At 36.5% G+C, this 18,395-nt stretch overlaps 1 protein-coding gene across 6 annotated transcripts in view; it reads left to right on the forward strand.

Moving 5' to 3' along the window:
* Positions 1-18,395, forward strand: part of LOC100881127 (tubulin monoglutamylase TTLL4) — a 302,465-nt gene that overhangs the window by 196,929 nt on the left and 87,141 nt on the right. For all 6 annotated transcript variants that reach the window (XM_076534078.1, XM_012282193.2, XM_076534081.1 and 3 more), the window contains one exon: positions 16,495-16,530. The gene's annotated coding sequence lies outside the window, so the exon portion shown is untranslated. The remainder of the gene's footprint in view (positions 1-16,494; positions 16,531-18,395) is intronic.

An 18,395-nucleotide genomic window follows, 5' to 3' on the forward strand; every position in this document is an offset into this window, starting at 1 on the left:
AAAGGTTTCTAAAAGTAAATTCAAAATGGTCGCCGCTTCTCCCTGTAACCTTAATCATCCTGTTTAATTACATCATGTGATCAGCCCGATCAAAATTGCTTTCCTTGCCTCCCCGTGTTGTGAGATTGTAATTACGGCCTTGGTTTTATGATTGATTGATGGAGGGTGGTTTCGAAATGATACATTCGGTTAAACTTATACCTACGTTTTTTTAATCGCTCGGATAAACGCTACTTAGACGATCATGGGAATTAAAAATATTTGCTTCGAGATCGCCACTTTCTCACCAGTGGTCAATTATTATCTTCACTCGTTTCATTTTTATTTTTCATTTCAATTTTTTTTAATAAATTTTGCATTTGTTTATGGACTTTCAGTGTAAAGCTGAAAAATTTCATTTCTGATATCAGAATAAGTCCTGTTACTAAAGTATCATTGGATTAACATTAATTATTAAAATTTATAAAGTTTTCAAATTTTTTCATTTTATTAGCTAACGTTAGAATTAAGTAATGTATGTGAAGTGTTATTTATTTATATAGTGATGGTATTTTAATTCTCTATAAAGTCTTAAGACCTATCTTCATATGTTAAACATATACCATAACACTCGATCCTAATTTAGCAGAGTACAATCCCACCCTTAACCAACCTAACCGCTATCAGATGGTCGCAATCGAGAGTATCGACAATCAAGTAAATAATTTCCGATTCGGTGTACGGCATCGAACGATCCGAAGGCGACGACCTTGGACGTTCAGCCTGAAAACGTATGGACTCGTCCTTGGCTGCGAAATTTACGCGAACAATTAAACTCCACCTTGAGCGGAGAACGCGTCCTGCACCTGATGCCCTTTTTTAAAAGGCCTCCCCATGCCCTGGGTGTCCTTGACCTCCCTCTCTTCGTTCTTCTCGTTGTCCGGCCAGGACGCGTTGCACAAACAAATCGACGGAATTCGCGCCCGCATTGCGTTTCAACGTTTCTCTCTGTACATCTTGAAACGAGTGCACGCACGATCACGGATTAGCAGACAACCATGGACCAACTCTGAATCGACTTTGTGAACCTCGCGCGGCGATATACGAGAAAGTGCGGCGATCCTCGTCCCTCTTGTGACGCTCCTTAGCGGGGAGACGAGGACGGCGAGAATTTCGTCGACGCGACATTTTCGAGCGACGCGGCGATATTTTCTCGCGCTTTCTTTCTCCGAGTATTCTTCGCGCGATTACGCGGCTCGATACCGGGGCCGATTTCGCGATTCGACTCGAAAAATTTGATCGAAAACGAAAATATATTTTGATCGCGTTTCGAGGGCCGAATCGCGAAATCAGGCTCTGTGCCGCGGCGCGTGATGGAGCGATGAACACTTCGGAAAGGAAACCGCGAGAAAATATCGTTTCTTCGCTTCGAAACACCGCGGTGACGAAATCGGTGCCGTTCTCGTCTTTTCTCGAGGGAGAGATGAGTGTGGCAGATTTCTGGTTTTGTCTCGACGGCGAAAAATTGTAAGAAATCCTAGACATATATATTATATATAATTTTAGATTCCAGATTCTCTAGATTTCAAATTCCTTAGATTTCAAATTGCCCATTTGTAGATTCCCCTGGATTTCAAATTCTACATTCCCTAGGTTCCAAACTTCACAAAATAGAAACTTCCCAGATTCCCAAAACCTCGTAATTGGAAATTCACTAGATTTCAAGTATTCTTAATGGAAAATTCCCTAGATTCCAAATTCTCCAAATTGGAGATTCCCTAGATTCCAAATTCTCCTAATGGGAAATTTTCCTCGATTCCAAATTCTCCCAATTGGAAATTCCCTACACTCCAAATTCTCCTAATTGGAAATTCCCTTGATACCAAATTCTCCTAATTGGAAATTCCCTTGATACCAAATTCTCCTAATTGGAAATTCCCTAAATTCCAAATTCTCCCACTTCGGAATTCCCTAGATTCCAAATTCTCCCACTTCGGAATTCCCTAGACTCCAAATTCTCCTAATGGGAAATTCTCTAGATTCCAAATTCTCCAAATTGAAAATTTTCTAGATTCCAAATTCTCCTAATGGGAAATTCCCTAGATTCCAAATTCTCCAAATTGAAAATTTCCTAGATTCCAAATTCTCCTAATGGGAAATTCCCTAGATTCCAAATTCTCCTAATTGGAAATTCCCTAGACTCCAAATTCCCCCATTTGGGAATTCCCTAGATTCCAAATTCTCCCATTTGGGAATTCGCTAGATTCCAACTTCTCCGACTTGGAAATTCCCTAGATTCCAAATTCTCTCACTTGGGAATTCCCTAGATTCCAAATTCTTCACTTGAAATGTTCCCTATATTTCAAATTCTAAATTCCCCAGATTCCAGACATCCCAAATTTGAAATCCCTCAGATACCAATTTCCCCAAATGGTATATTCCACAAAATGCACATTCACCAAATTTTAAATTTCTCAAATTGCAAATTCGTCAAATTTCAAATTTCTGAAATTAAAAAATCTCTAAATTTTAAAACTCCCCAAATTCCATACTCCTCAGATTTCAAATTCCCTAAATTCGAAATCTCCCATATTTTATATTCCCGCATTTCCATTTTCTCAGAATTCCAAACTCTCAATTCTCCAAATTCCCAAAATCCTTCATTTCCAAGTTCTCGAATATCACAAAATTCCTAAATTCCATTTTCCATATTCTCATACTTCCATTTCCATGTTCGCGTCGCATCAGCTTTTCGGTTTTCTTCGCAAACGGTCTGCAGCAGGAGCATAAGAGCCCTCGATAAAGATAGAAAATTATTGCCGATTGTCAGCAATTTCGCGACAGCGCCGACGCCGTGCACGTCGATCTCTCATATCTTCATCTGCTTCGTCTGCAATTCCGATTTTTCATCCACGCTTCGCCGCTGTTCTTTTAACGAGTCGAAACGAGTTCCAGTACACGACGCGAAATCGAAGCGGATACCGTATCATCTTAACTTGCGCGCATATGAACGTCGGGGTAGCAACAACATCTACACGCTTAATCATCCGCCGTGTGCTTTAGGCAGAATATTCTTATGCGTTTTGACAAATGCGTTTAAGTATTCGCGGTCGAATGGTGATTCTCATTCGCTGTTGGACAGTTGTCGGTTTAAGACTATCTGTGCTGCTTTAACTCTTTGAGGCACAGGATTTTAAAGTAAATAAAAACTGTAGTTGCACAGAATATAGACAAGGCAGTATACATTATATAATATAATAAATATTATATTATATTATAGTAATAAAAATAAGATTATATTGTTATTATACTTTAGCATTTATTGTTGGGGCATGAGACATTGTTAACGTAATAAAAAACTTTAAATAAGATATTAAACTGTGTGACTATGAATTTTCGAGGTGAGTTAAAATGTATACCATGCATCAAAAGCTGAACAAAAGGTGGGACAGTTTTAACCCATCTAGCCCTAAAGAGTCATAAAGGAACATTTCATCATATGTGACACTTGTTGACACTTATGACACTTATTTCTATACAGATCCAGCATCTATGTATAGAGTTTTGAAGTTCTTTAAATAGAAATTTGAAGATGTAGTAATTATAATACAGAGATGTACAGGTTTAAAAATATGAAGATTTGGAAATATAATTGCTAACGTAGGTATTTAAGAATGTACGAGTCCAGGCGTCCATCTTCTATTCTGACCAATTGTATCTCCTCTAAACGCGCCATCTTCGCGCGCTAACTCCTAGGTCGACACCAGTACACCTCCCCGTTAACTCGACTATAAATCACTATCAAACTCAAGCACCTGCAACTGAGACGTATTTGCTACATAAAATATACTTACTTGCGACCTCGACTACACATCTTGTTCGTTATCTTCGTTCCGTAAAATTTACATTGGCGGAACTTCGTGAAAAGGAAGAAAAGAAGAGTATCACCTGGTTGCTGTGTTAGCGAGAACCGCAAGAATGTACAGATCCGAGAAATTATCGCTTTTCAAGGCTAGCTACAGTGACACAAAATGAGATATACGGGCTTACTATGTTTGAATCCGTAACTTTGATTCGCTCGGTGAATTTGTAACTAGCTTTCTGATACATCAGTGAACCATCGAACTAACATTGTACGATAGTAACTAACTATCGATTGACTATTGGCTATTGCGCACATGTTTCATATTTGCTTCCTAAATTTTTGTCATATCAACAGTATTTTTGTGTACACCTGAAAATAAAGCCGAGTTATACGCGTTCCCTCCGAGTCTGAATCGGTGCTTCATTGATTCGCTCGGCGAATTTTCAACTAGTTTTCTGTGCTTTCGACTGCTAAATCTGTGAACCATCGAACTAGCGACAGTAATGTCACTGACGAATCAGTGAATTATGCCGGTGCCTCACCGTGGAGCCAATTCGAAACTGCGAGCAACTGCCACGAGGCCCGCACAACTTTAACCTTCTCAAGCTCAACTGCCCGATGCGGTGTTTTTCACGGGAGTGTTTTGCAGGGAATTAGCGGTAAAGAAAAAATAAAAAATCTAGTTCGTATTTCGTCCGAGGTTGACGCATTAAGTCTTCTTTAATGTTATTCGAAATTTTGTGAAGCGAAGTTCATTTGTCGCGCGGTCTCTGCTGATCGGCGTGATTTATTGTTCGAAAGTTTTCATAGTAGCGAAAGACTCGAGACACCAGAAAATAATATGGAATTTTCGAGAGGCAATTAAAGTGAAAGGCTAAATTTGAGTTTTTGATGAAGCACAAGGACCGAGGCACTTTCTCGGACGAGGTTAGGTAAATCAGGGAAATTATGGAGGTATAAATATATGAAGTAGAGTTTGTCAGAGTTGTGTTTCTTGTACGAGTCATTGCACTTTGAAGAAATCGTTTGTTTCAACACTGTGGTCGAAAAAAGTGAGGTTCGTGATTCGTCACGAGCTGTTAAGGTTGTCGACCGCCATCTCGATGCTTTAGGCACAACAAATGTCTGAAAAGAAATTAATGGCAGAAAAAGATTGCTGAAAAATGTTTTTTAGTTGCTTAGTTTGATGTTTTGTGATTCTTTATATTGAAATGATGGAGGATTTTTGGGAATAATAAATCATTTATTCGCAATTTTCATTTAAAAACGTACTTCGACTAAAAAATCTAATCTTCCATCTCAAATTTATGAATTGAAATAATGTCGAGCTCCGCAATAAAATAAGAGATTGTAGACTCAGCCGAAGATTGTTAAAACAGGGAGCCGTTTCGAGAGTTTAGTACACAAATGACCGAGCATCAAAATATTTCTCTACAACGAAGAAAAACCTGGTTCTGTTTTGATGTAACTCGTTCAGGAGAACAGGATAAATATTCTGTTTCGCAAATCATCTGCCTTCTATGGCGGTGTATTTGGATAACTTTATTTTGGCAATCGAGCGAGGTGATTGACGCGCTGGTAGAAGGGAAAGGAGAAAATCATTCTTTCGAATGGAACGAGAATGATGAGCGAAAGGAAGGTGAAATAATTGCTGAAATGATTGAGTCTCGGGGAGAATGAAAGCTGAGGTTTTCATCAAATTTTTTTTAGAATCTTATTTTCTTTCTTTTGTATATTCTCATACATTTTTTTCTTTTAATCATTTCTGTTCAATTTTGTATTCAAGCATTAATTCATTATTTCCAACTTTTTTTAGTTCTTTTCATATTTTAATTTTGTCAATTCATTATGTGGTGCTTTCATCAAATTTCTTTAGAATGTTATTTTCTTTCTTTTGCAAATTCTTATATATTTTTTTAATTTTCTCATTTCATTATTAAATTTGTGTGACGTTCTGTAGTTTTAGTAAATCAAAACAGTTTTGATAATTCAAACACTTTATTGGGAGTATTAGAATTTTTGATCATTTTTACTTCTGTGTGTTCATAATTTAAATTCTTAAGTTATGAACAATTTTGACAACGTAAATTACTAAATTAGGAAAATTGTTTTGGTAGTTGACACTGACTGAAAACTCCCAGTGCACTTTTCTACCAAGAACAGAATACTATTTCTACGAAGAGCGTCCACCTTTCAAATTTCAACTCAAAATTCTTCTCTCGAATCAGAAAGTCGAATCATTCCCCCACAATTAATTATTTGACTCTTCAAGCAATAGTTGTTAAATTAATTCAGCGTCATTTTCTTCCAACTCATCCTAAATTTAAAAATTTGCACACGGTATACTTCTACCATGGCGTTTTTTGACTGTGCTTAATTTTAAACGATTTTACATACAAATGTCAACGTCATTTTGTGGCATCACAATTATAATCAAATTAGAGTATCCCAATTTCAGTTGCAACAAGAAATACAGGAGTTGCGGTGTAACTGATGTCCTCTCATTTCCCGCCATTTTGTGCACCGCCACTTTTATACTTTGTAGATCCACAAATTCACTCTTTCAGTAAGATAAAATTACAAATTCTGGTTGCAAAAAATATCTAATACTCAGATAATCTAGATAGAGATCTTAAATAAATATATAGGATCATTCTTCAGTTAGAATAATCTTACAAAAGGACGCAATCATTCAGTAAAAAAATTGCCGAATTACCAGTCTTGGTATAATCAATCTTTCTTCATTGACATATGTCGGAAAAGTAACGGAACTTTTTAAATTTAAGGAAAACTAGTGCCATCTATTAAAATATTTCTGAAAACAATCCTCCCCTACAAAACACAACAATCATTATTGGAATCGAGCAACGAATTGCAAACTTATAGCGTTTAACGCGACAGAACCTTTCGTCACCGTGTCGCAAAATCACGGGCAAGCGCAACAAATTGCTCGCGTTGAATATTGCGAGGATCTTATCAAAACAGCCAGACGAAACTGTACATTCCTGGAATCAATTGTAACTAGTGACGAGACGTGGTGCTTCAAGTATGAACCTCGAACAAAGCGCCAAAGTGCTACGTGGAAATCTCCAGGCTCTCCAAAATCAAAAAAATTGCGATTCCAGAAGTCCCCCGAGAAGACAACGTTAATTCGCTCTTACGATTCTAAAGGAATTATACTTCGGGAATTCGTTCCGCAGGGACAAAATGTTAATGGCGAATATTATCTGGGTGTTATGGAACATTTGTGGAAGAGGATCGTTCGTGTGAGGCCCGAATATCGAGCGCCGGGAAGTTGGTTTCTGTTGCACGATAACGCACCATGTGAAATGTCGCTGTTGGCGAAAAAACAAGTCTGTTCCAACATCCTCCAAATTCTGACTTATCTCCATGTGCTTAATTCCTTTTTACAAAGCTGAAATTAGCTACAAAAGGAAAAACCTCAAAATCTCTCTAAGGAGATTTCTCTCCTTAAACTCTGATTTTAGCATCAAACTCTAGCATCAAAACGGTTACACGTCTCAAAAACAGCAAGAAAACGTCCGTAAGATGCGTATCAGTAAAGAAATTGGATTCGCATGTAGAGGAGGGGGTGCGAAGTGGATCGAGGCCCGGGGGCATACGTTCGATTTTTACACGTGCAATACTTTTTGATTACTGTACGAAGGTATCCGGAGGAGTACGGGGTCCGGTGTGTCTCTCGGCTTTCCGTGCCACAGAGGGGGTCATCGAGGGGGGATTTTGCCCCCACAAGTGGCTCCCCGGTAGCGCCGTCGCGCACCTGCCGCTTATTCCCACGCCGAGACTCACGTTCGCCTCATCTTTCCTCTGTTCGTGCTTCCCTGCCCCCCTGTCCCCCTTGAGAACCCCCTGTTCCCCCTTGAGAAGCCCCCCTTTCGAGTCCTCTTTTCTGTCTTCCCTTCTCCGCTGGCGTCTTCGGCAACTCTCCCCCTTCGGGTTCGACCCTCTCGTCAACGGCACACGTGTGCACCACGGGCTATATACCGGGGGGAACGGGCACGCTTATTTATTTTTAGATATTTTCGGAACGACCACGAGATATGCACCCTGCGACTACGGATACGGGGGACACTTGTGAGGGGGGACGCGTAATTTCCTCCGGCCGCGTCAACTTGATTAAAAGTTCGGACGGGGTAATTATTGCGCGGAGAGAGGATTTTGAACGATGTACTGGTATTTTTGTTGTTAAATGGAGCTGGGAGTATGTTTTTGCGGGTTAGTGGGTCATGGGTTTAGTATAAATGATGAAAAATTTGGTAAAAGATGCAGATGTACTATTTTTGTACTTATTTTGTTTTATTTATTGTTGTTGCGGTAGAATTGTAATGTTGGGATGGTGCATGAGCTAATTGCACTTGGGAATAAAAGACAAAAGTAAGCAATTTTTTGCAGATATTTTTGTTGTTACAGTAAAGTTGTGATGATATATTATTTTTGGGAGTATGTGTCATTTTTGTATTATTATATTGCATATGTGGGCGTATGTATGTATTATTTTCGTGTGGGCGTATGTACAATTATTTTTGTATTGTGTACATACATGAGTTATTTTTACAATTTACTATATTGACCTTTATAATAAAATAAAACAATTATTATATGTAGTTACAATATAGTTATTTATTGTACAATATGATTATAGATCAGTATATTCCCATATCTCTAGGCCTTCGTGTACCTAGAACATCATATCCTTAGACCCATTTAGATATCTCTACATATATCTAAATTACTAAATTTCTATGTTCAAAATTCACTATATCTTTAAATTCCTGTTTTCCTAAATCCTTGCATCTCTAAATCCCCATTCCTAATTTGTAGTATCCCTAAATCACTGTTCTCTAAATATCTGTTCTCTATATTCCTGTTTCATAAATCCCTATATCTCAAATCTCCCTATTTCTAATTCGCTATATCCCTAAATCCTTATATCTCTAATTCTCTGTATCCTTAAATCCCTGTATTCATAAATCCTTGTATTCCTAACTCCCTGTATTTCTAAATCCTTGTATTCCTAAATCCCTGTATTTCTAAATCCTTGTACTCCTAAATCCCTGTCTCTCTAAATCCTTGCATCTTTAAATTCTTGTACTCTTAAATCCCTGTCTCCCTAAATCCTTGTATCTCTACACCTTGTATCCCTAAATTCTTGTACCCCTAAATCCCTGTCTCTAAATCCTTGTACCCCTAAACTCCTGTACTCTTAAAACTTTGTCTCTCTAAAACCTTGTATCTCTAATTACCCTGAATTCTTGTGCTTCTGAATCCCCATCTCTCTAATTCCTTGTACCCCTAACTCCTTGTCCTCCTAAATTCCTGTCTCTCTAAATCCTTGTATCCCTAATTCCCTATCCCCCTAAATCCCTGTCTCCCCAAATCTTTGTCCCCCTAAATTTCTGCCTCCCTAAATCCTTATATTCCTAACTCCCTATCCCCCTAAATTCCTATCTCCCTAAATCCTTGTATCCCTAATTCCCTGTCCCCCTAAATCCCTGTCTCCCCAAATCTTTGTCCCCCTAAATTTCTGCCTCCCTAAATCCTTATATTCCTAACTCCCTATCCCCCTAAATTCCTATCTCCCTAAATCCCTATACCCTTAAATCCCTACATCCGTAAGTCGTCATCTGAAAATTCCAGTACACCAAGCCCGTATATCCTCATATCTCTATATCGCGAGTAAACTGTCAATCAATCCACAGTAAAATAATTCCAGCCTCGCAGCATTAAAATCTATTGTACCAGCGAAGCACTGTAATTCCCCTCTGATTACGCTGTCACTTCTGAAAACGTAATTCCACGTTCCGCAACTCGGACACGGGCTTTTTCTTACCGCGTCGAATCATCCCTGCGCAGATTGCGTATACCCGCATTATACAAATAGCGAATATTGTCAATTAACATCGACCGTGCACGGTTTATCCGTTGCACGTAGAAATGGCGGCCGCTAACTGAAGCTCCGCGACTATCCTGTTCTGCGAACGTTCGCGACGTAGTTGCGTTTCGTTAAAACGTATTGCATGAAGAGGAAAAAAAGAGACGCGACGAAGGAGGAGAGGAGCAAGGCGGGGAACACGCGAACCGAGAGAAATAAAAGGGCGCAGCGAGCAAAGTGGAACGAGAAAACGAACAGCTCGACACACAGGGATGTCTGGTTAGGAATTCTGACGGGTTCTTTCGTCGATGAAATTCAATACTTTGACGACGTCTGGTCGCGGTCGAACGATCGTTTTGTTTGACGTACAACCACCAATGGGCCCGATACTCGAATCCGGATTCTTGCGGATTGCCCGTGTTCGAACAGGGACACCTTTCGTTACGTTTATATAATCATTTAGTTTTCGTTTAATCGCTGTTGAATTCGTTGGATGGAGGGTGGGTTCAGAGGTACAGGTGCTTAGGAAGCTATTAGATTCTGGTGATTGGGGGACTAGTTAATTACTAGTCGTTAGGGAGTAGTCTGGTGGCTAATTACTGGTGATTAATTAGCTACTGATCAGGTAAGTACTGGTTATCAGTCAGCTACTGATCAGATAGGTACTGATCAGATAGTTACTGGAAATTAGTCTAGTTAGCTGCTAGACACTGGTAGACAATCAGGAGACCACTTGTAGTTAATTAGGAGACCGGTGGTGGACATTTAGGGATGAAGAGCTAATAGCTAGTAGTTAGTTGCTAGTGACTAGTCAGTTACTACTGATTTCTTAATTACTGCTGGTTAATTAAGTACTTGTTGCTGTGGATCAGTTAGATGCTTAGGATTAGTTAAGTACTGGAAGTTAACTAGTCACATGTAGTTAATTAGGAGACCAGAGGTAGTCATTTAGGGATGAAGAGCTAATAGCTAGTAGTTAGTTGCTACTGACTAGTCAGTTACTACTGATTACTTAATTACTGGTGGTTAATTAGGAATTTGTTGCTGTAGATCAGTTAAGTACTGGAAGCTAACTAGTCACATGTAGTCATTTAGGAAATCACTAATAGACATTTAGGGATGAAGAGATAATTACTAGTAGTTAATTGCCACCGGCTAGTCAGTTACAAGTGATTACTTAATTACTGGTGGTTAATTAAGTACTTGTTACTTTGGATCAGTTAGGTCATTAGATACTCGACTAATCCAATTAGGTACTGGAGGTTTGCTGATCACTGGTAGACAGTTATTGTTTTTTAGTTAGATATTGGTAGTTAGTGAATTACCAGTGATTAGTTAGTTAGTACTAGTTTGTTAATTATGGGTAGTTAGTTAACTTGCTTTTGTTAACTAGCTATTTTGTGGTTTAGGTATTTGACAATGTACGAATTTATGAAACTTGGAATTTGAGGATCTTGGAATTTGGAGACCTGGGAATGTGGAATATAAGAATTTCTGAACCTAGGAAGTTGGGATATGAGAATTTGAGGATTTAGGAATTTTTGGACGTTGGAATTTGGGTACCTAGGCATTTAGGGATATGGGAATTTGTGGATCTAGAAATTTAGGGATATGGGAATTTGTGGATTTTAGAATTTAGGGATGTAGGAATTTGGTGATGTGAGAATTTGTATATTTGAAAATTTGGGGATGTGGGAATTTGTGAATCTAGGAATTTGAGGATATGTGAATTTGTGGATTTAGGAATTTGGGAATATAGGAATTTGTGGATGTAGAAATTTAGGGATGTGACAATTTGTGGACCTAAGAATTTGGTGATATGGAAATTTGTGGACCTAGAAAATTGAGGATATGAGAATTTATGAATCTAGGAATTTGAGAACCTTCCAATTTGTGAATCTAGTGATTTCCTGATCTAGGTATTTAGAGACCATAAAATTTGTGGATCTGCTAATTTGGAAATATTGGAATTTGTGGATGTATGAATTGTGGACTTGGGGACCTAATTTGGCAATACAAGAATTTGTGGACTCAGGAATTTGGAGATATAAGCATTTGTGAATTTCAATTTATAGATCTAGGAATTTGATGACATTCTGATTCAATAATCTAGGAATTTAGAAATGTGAGAATTTATGAATTTAGGTATTTGAGAACATCTGAATTTGTGAACCTAGGTATTTGCAAACACAGGAATTTTTGATTCTAGTGATTTAAGTACCTTCTGATCTATTGATTTCACAACCTAGGCACTAACATTAAAAATTTGTAAATCTAGTAATTAATATCATGGATATTTAACTATCTAAAAACTTGCACATATAACAATTTGTGATGCCGCCATTTCCCAATAGCAAAAATTACAATATTCAAAATTCTAAAAAATGTCAAATTTCCATATTTCTGAAATTTGTAAATGTCAGAGACGTCAAAACTCCATATTTCTAAAACTTGAAAACGTCATAACCGTTAAAACTCCATATTTCTAAAACTTGAAAATGTAAAACCTCCAAAACTCAAAATTGTTATAACCACACCCAAAAATCACTCCAAATGAACAAATCCACAATACCCACATTTTCTCCTCCTCCTAACCCAGTAAATTCAGTCCAACCTTCCCCTACGTCTCTCAAACAAAAATAACAAAAATTCCACCTTGACCCATCAGTCCCCGTCACGAAAATCACTAGAGCTCCGGCATCCGAGCATTCCATTGTCCCACGGTTGTTCCCCTAAATGCCTCGAAATCAGTGTCAGGGGTGTACAGGAATCCCGCATCACCCCTATTGTCGTCCGTCAACCCCACGCGAGGGTTGTACGCCAGGACAAGTGGCATTGTGTGTTTTGTGGGGAGACCACGGTGCACAGGTGCAGCGGACCTGCGTAAAGTGCATAATGTGAGACGATGAATGGAGGGAGGGAATACACGAAAGGGAGAGGGGAACATGCTGTTCGGTGGTGGACAACGAACCCTCACATAGGAAAATTAAAGCCCTTTTAAATGGGGGAACGAGGGGGACTTTCGCGGCGAGATTCCATTTCTCTCTCGTTTGAAGTTGAGGCGAGGGGGATTATAGTGAAGGTCGGTTTCTGTATTCAAAAGGATGTTAATGTTGATCTTAATGTTTATCATTACAATTATAAATGACGAGAAGGACAATTAATTGCGGAGATAAATGACTTCAAAGAAAGACTAGATAAATAAGTTCAAATAATAACTAGATAAATAAGTTCAAATAATAACTAGATAAATAAGCTCAAAGAAAAACTAGATAAATAACTTCAAAGAATAATTAGATAAATAAGTTCGAAGAATAATTAGATAAACTACTTCAAAGAACAACTAGATAAGTAACTTCAAAAAATAACTAGATAAATAACTTCAAAGAGTAACTAGCTAAATAATTTCAAAGAATAACTAGATAAATAACTTCAAAGAACAACTAGATATATAACTTCAAAAAATAACTAGATAAATAACTTCAACGAGTAATTAGATAAATAACTTCAAAGAACAACTAGATAAATAACTTCAAAAAATAACTAGATAAATAACTTCAAAGAGTAACTAGATAAATAACTTCAAAGAGTAACTAGATAAATAATTTCAAAGAATAACTAGATAAATAACTTCAAAGAACAACTAAATAAATAACTTCAAAAAATAACTAAATAAATAATTTCAAAGAATAACTAGATAAATAACTTCAAAGAACAACTAGATAAATAACTTCAAAAAATAACTAGATAAATAACTTCAAAGAGTAACTAGATAAATAACTTCAAAGAGTAACTAGATAAATAATTTCAAAGAATAACTAGATAAATAACTTCAAAGAACAACTAGATAAATAACTTCAAAAAATAACTAGATAAATAACTTCAAAGAGTAACTAGATAAATAAATTCAAAGAGTAACTAGATAAATAACTTCAAAGAGTAACTAGATAAATAAATTCAAAGAGTAACTAGATAAATAACTTCAAAGAGTAACTAGATAAATAATTTCAAAAAATAACTAGATAAATAACTTCAAAAAATAACTAGATAAATAACTTCAAAGAGTAACTAGATAAATAACTTCAAAGAGTAACTAGATAAATAATTTCAAAGAATAACTAGATAAATAACTTCAAAGAACAACTAGATATATAACTTCAAAAAATAACTAGATAAATAACTTCAAAGAGTAACTAGATAAATAATTTCAAAGAATAACTAGATAAATAATTTCAAAAAATAACTAGATAAATAACTTCAAAGAGTAACTAGATAAATAACTTCAAAGAACAACTAGATAAATAACTTCAAAAAATAACTAGATAAATAACTTCAAAGAGTAACTAGATAAATAATTTCAAAGAATAACTAGATAAATAACTTCAAAGAATGACCACATAAATAACTGAAAAGAATTGCTCAAACAAACAGAAAGATTTCAAAATTACCGTCTACATTCCCAAAAATACCTCCAAGTATAAAGACCTGAAATTTAAATAATATTTTAAAACGAACATTTCGTGCAAGTTGATCTCTCAATCTCGACTCCTCCCATAATTTTCCTCCCCTCAAAAACCGTTTCTCGAAACAGTCGGCCAGAATGAAAACCCGACTCGCAATTACGAGAATAACGAGGCTCACGTTGGGTTATCACGATTCGTAGCCACGGAAATAATGACAAGCAGGATAATGATGATGAACGCACGGAAAGAGAAAGGCAGTTGTGCAGGTACGAGGCCAAAGCCCTGCTCAAACAGTTTCAAAGTCGAACAAATCGAAAGAAAAGTGGAGGGCGATAGAACGTGACTCGGTCGAGGGGTACACGAGTGGGGGAACAAAGGAACACGGGCCCTGAAAGGACCCAGTAGGAGCCAATCGTTGCGCGGGGACGGTGAAGGGGCGTGGTCAAGAGTCGAGGCCCGAACTTCCCGTCAGCCAATCGCAGTGTGCTCGATGAGCGGGCCCCAATTGCGCGCAGTCTTTCACGGGCAATCACAATAGCCCCTGGCAAATAACACTGCCATTCTATGGGGCCCCCTTGTAGGACCTTTCCCGTCCTCGATTTTAACGACCGACGGATTTAACTCTTTACTCTTGCGGACTCTGATGTATGACGCACTTCTGATGTACTGGGTGTACGGATTAATTCTTCATTTTTCTTTTTAATTTTTGTAAGTCCCCGAATTCTGATATTCTGAATTTTCTAAAATAGAAAATCTCACATTTTGAAATTTCCAAATTTTCATGTTTTTAAATTCGAAAATTTTCAGAGTTTAAAATCGCAAAATTTGAGTATTTTCAAATGTCTATGTTTTTAAATCCCAAAATTCCTAAATCCCTCAATTTTTAAATTCCAAAACTACTAAATACCTAAATTCCGAAATCCCTAAATTCGTAAATTCCAAAATTTCTAAATGTCTAAATTGGTAAATCTCTAAATTCCAAAATCCCTAAATGTCTAAATTCCTAAATCCCCAAATTCCAAAATTCCTAAATCCCTAAATCCTTAAATTTCAAAATTTCCTCTTCCAAAACCCAAACTCACCAAATTCTCAATTTTCAAATCAAATTCCAAAATTCCCATGATCATCCACACCACAGAACATCTCTCGACAACATCAAACATCACATACCCAAGAAAAATAAATTAGTAATTAAGAACAAACTCTATGCTCCCAATGAAACTTTCAGTGTTCCAAATACGTCAGTGAACGTATTAATAACAAATCTTCTAACAAGATCACATTTATGCAATCAATCATCCTGCTGTCACCTGTACATACATTCTTCATTATTTTATTAGCACTATCCAAACATATCGCTTCCATAAATGTTGCACGAAGCCTCGAAAGAACCAGTAGCTCACAAGACGCGACCAGCTTCCTGTTTATGCCAAGCACAGATAAAATAAACGTTCTCTCTAAAATATGTCTATAAAATTAATTACTGAACATAGTGAGGCTCCTCTGAGGACTCGATCTGCATCTGTTCGTTTGTCCACACGTTATAGGACGCAATTTTGGGACGTTTCACTTGAAATTTTCAGGGTGGACTCGCGAGACAGCCTAAATTTGCTGTATAGATTTTGGCGGCGATCCGACAGGAACCCGTCGACGATCGTCGAACTGAAAACCGTGTTTCGGTATCGTTTTCGATAATTTTTCACACGTAGAATCGACTGGAGGCACGTTAAAAGCTCTGTAACTCATCGTTGACGATACTTGGTCGTCGTTGACGTCGGTCGTGGTGAAATCAAGAATAATCGTGTTCGGTATCGTTTTCGATAGTTTCGGACACGTTTGATCGTTTGTAACGACTTTAAAATCTCTGCGTCTCTTGTTCCACCTATATGTTTACGGTGCTCGAAATTTTACACGTTTGAATTCGAAGGCACCTAGTAGGTTCACTAGTGACGTACATATTAATATAAGTTATACACAAGATATGTATATCATGGAATGTGTGTATAATGTGTTGTATATATGAAATGCAAAAACTGTGGAGTCACTCATCACAAATTTTCTGGAATTACTAAATGGATTGAAATTGCAATAATAATAGGAATGCAGCTTCCTTGCAGGTGTTCCATACTCTCTAAGAACAGTTTTTTTTTAAATTTTACCGGGATCAGGGAGAAAAAGAGGTCAAACCACAGAAACCATCTCCGTTTTCAGCGCTTTTGGTGAAAGTTATTGAAAATTCTACTTCACTTAAAATTCCTTTTATTTATTCTAAAGATATTATTTATTTGTTGCAGGAGAATGGTGAACCGCCACCAGTGCTGTTAAAGGGGGTGAGTTACAGAATCTTCAGTTTCTCATTTATTCTTTCATTAAAAAAATAAGGCAGCCAATAAAATTTTATGAAATCGTAAAAAAGTACATAATTGAAATAGTTCGGATAATTTAGAGAAAATGAAAAGTAATTTCTTATGTAATAATAATAATGTGTTTGGTTAATGGAGAATTGATAAATTAGAAATAATCTATTTAATAATACCAAACCTACAACACAATACAAAACTACAACAACAATAATAATAATAATAGCAGTAATAATAATAATAGTAACAGTAATATTAATAATAACAGCGATAGTAATAATAGTAATCTTAATACTCATTTATAATAATCTCTGTGTAGAGTAATATACCTGCACAATAATTTATTCAAAATCATTAATCATACTTAAATGTGTGCATGAAGTATCAGATTAAAAGTACTTGTGCCTTAGCGGAAGTATTGGTGTTTTTCTATCGACTGAACTTTAATTGTTACCGAATTTAATTTAATAATCTTATTATCTATTAATTTAATAATCTAAAATTTAATTTAATAAAACAATTAATTATTCATTTAATTTAATTACTTCACATCACATACCAATAAATATCGATAAATTATCAATTAAATCATTATTATTCATCTACTTAATATAATTCACATATTTCAATAAATTATTACTTTCTGACTCGATTCCATCCAATTTCCCAAAAAACTAAACCAAGCCAAATAAAAAAAATTATTCAAATTCTAGGCATTGAAAGAAAACTATTAAACCATCGAATATTAAACACACCATACATCTCCAAATATTAAACACAATATCCATATCCCTCCACCTGTACATCAAAGGCCACCTTTCATTTCACCGACCAAAATTTTTATAATACCTACTTACCCCCTTACCTCGTAGCCCGCAATAAAAACTTGAATTACAAGGCAACAGGTCCATTTATTTTTCCTCCGGCTACCCCGGATTAAGAAAAAAGAAAACGAGCCCGTGAATGAGCTCGAAACGCGTCCCGTAGTTTCAGCCTGCCGGCTAATTAATGACATCATTAATCATCTTAACGCTCGCTAATTTGCCAGTGCCTCGTACTATAAGATATAAAGGAGCAACACTGCTACTTCGCATGCACCGATCACTGCAACTAATTTACGCCGTCGTTAATTTCGCTTTGTGGCTCGAGATATTTCAGAAGCTGAAGTTTTTAGCGAAGGACTTGAAAGACTACAGCAAAACTTGTTGCAGGGGATATTAGGAAGGTCGATGATACGGTGATTAACGATTTATGGAAAACGGGGAGATTTATTTGGTTGGACGTGGATTATATGTTGCGATGGTTTATGCAGGGATAAACTGTGTATGATATCAGAGATGAAGGAATTTTTGTTTGGGAAATGGTAGATTCGTTTTATTGAGGGAAGGGAGGAGATTGTTTATTGGGTTGGGGTTAATAGGGGTTGTAAATTGTTGTGAGTTTGATGTGTGATTGAGAGGAGAGTGGAATATCAAGCTTAAGGTTTAATAAATTTAGTAATTCAGGCGCTCTTAAATTTGATAATTTTGTAATTTTGTAATTTTGTAATTTAGGAGTTTAGTAATTTAGGAATTTAGGAATTTAGGAATTTAGGAATTTAGGAATTTAGGAATTTAGGAATTTAGGAATTTAGGAATTTAGGAATTTAGGAATTTAGGAATTTAGGAATTTAGGAATTTAGGAATTTAGGAATTTAGGAATTTAGGAATTTAGGAATTTAGGAATTTAGGAATTTAGGAATTTAGGAATTTAGTAATATAGGAATTTAGGAATTTACTAATTTACTAATTTACTAATTTAGTAATATAGGAATTTAGTAATTTAGGAATTTACTA

This window comes from Megachile rotundata, chromosome 8 (genome assembly GCF_050947335.1).
Source record: "Megachile rotundata isolate GNS110a chromosome 8, iyMegRotu1, whole genome shotgun sequence".
Classification (NCBI taxonomy): domain Eukaryota; kingdom Metazoa; phylum Arthropoda; class Insecta; order Hymenoptera; family Megachilidae; genus Megachile; species Megachile rotundata.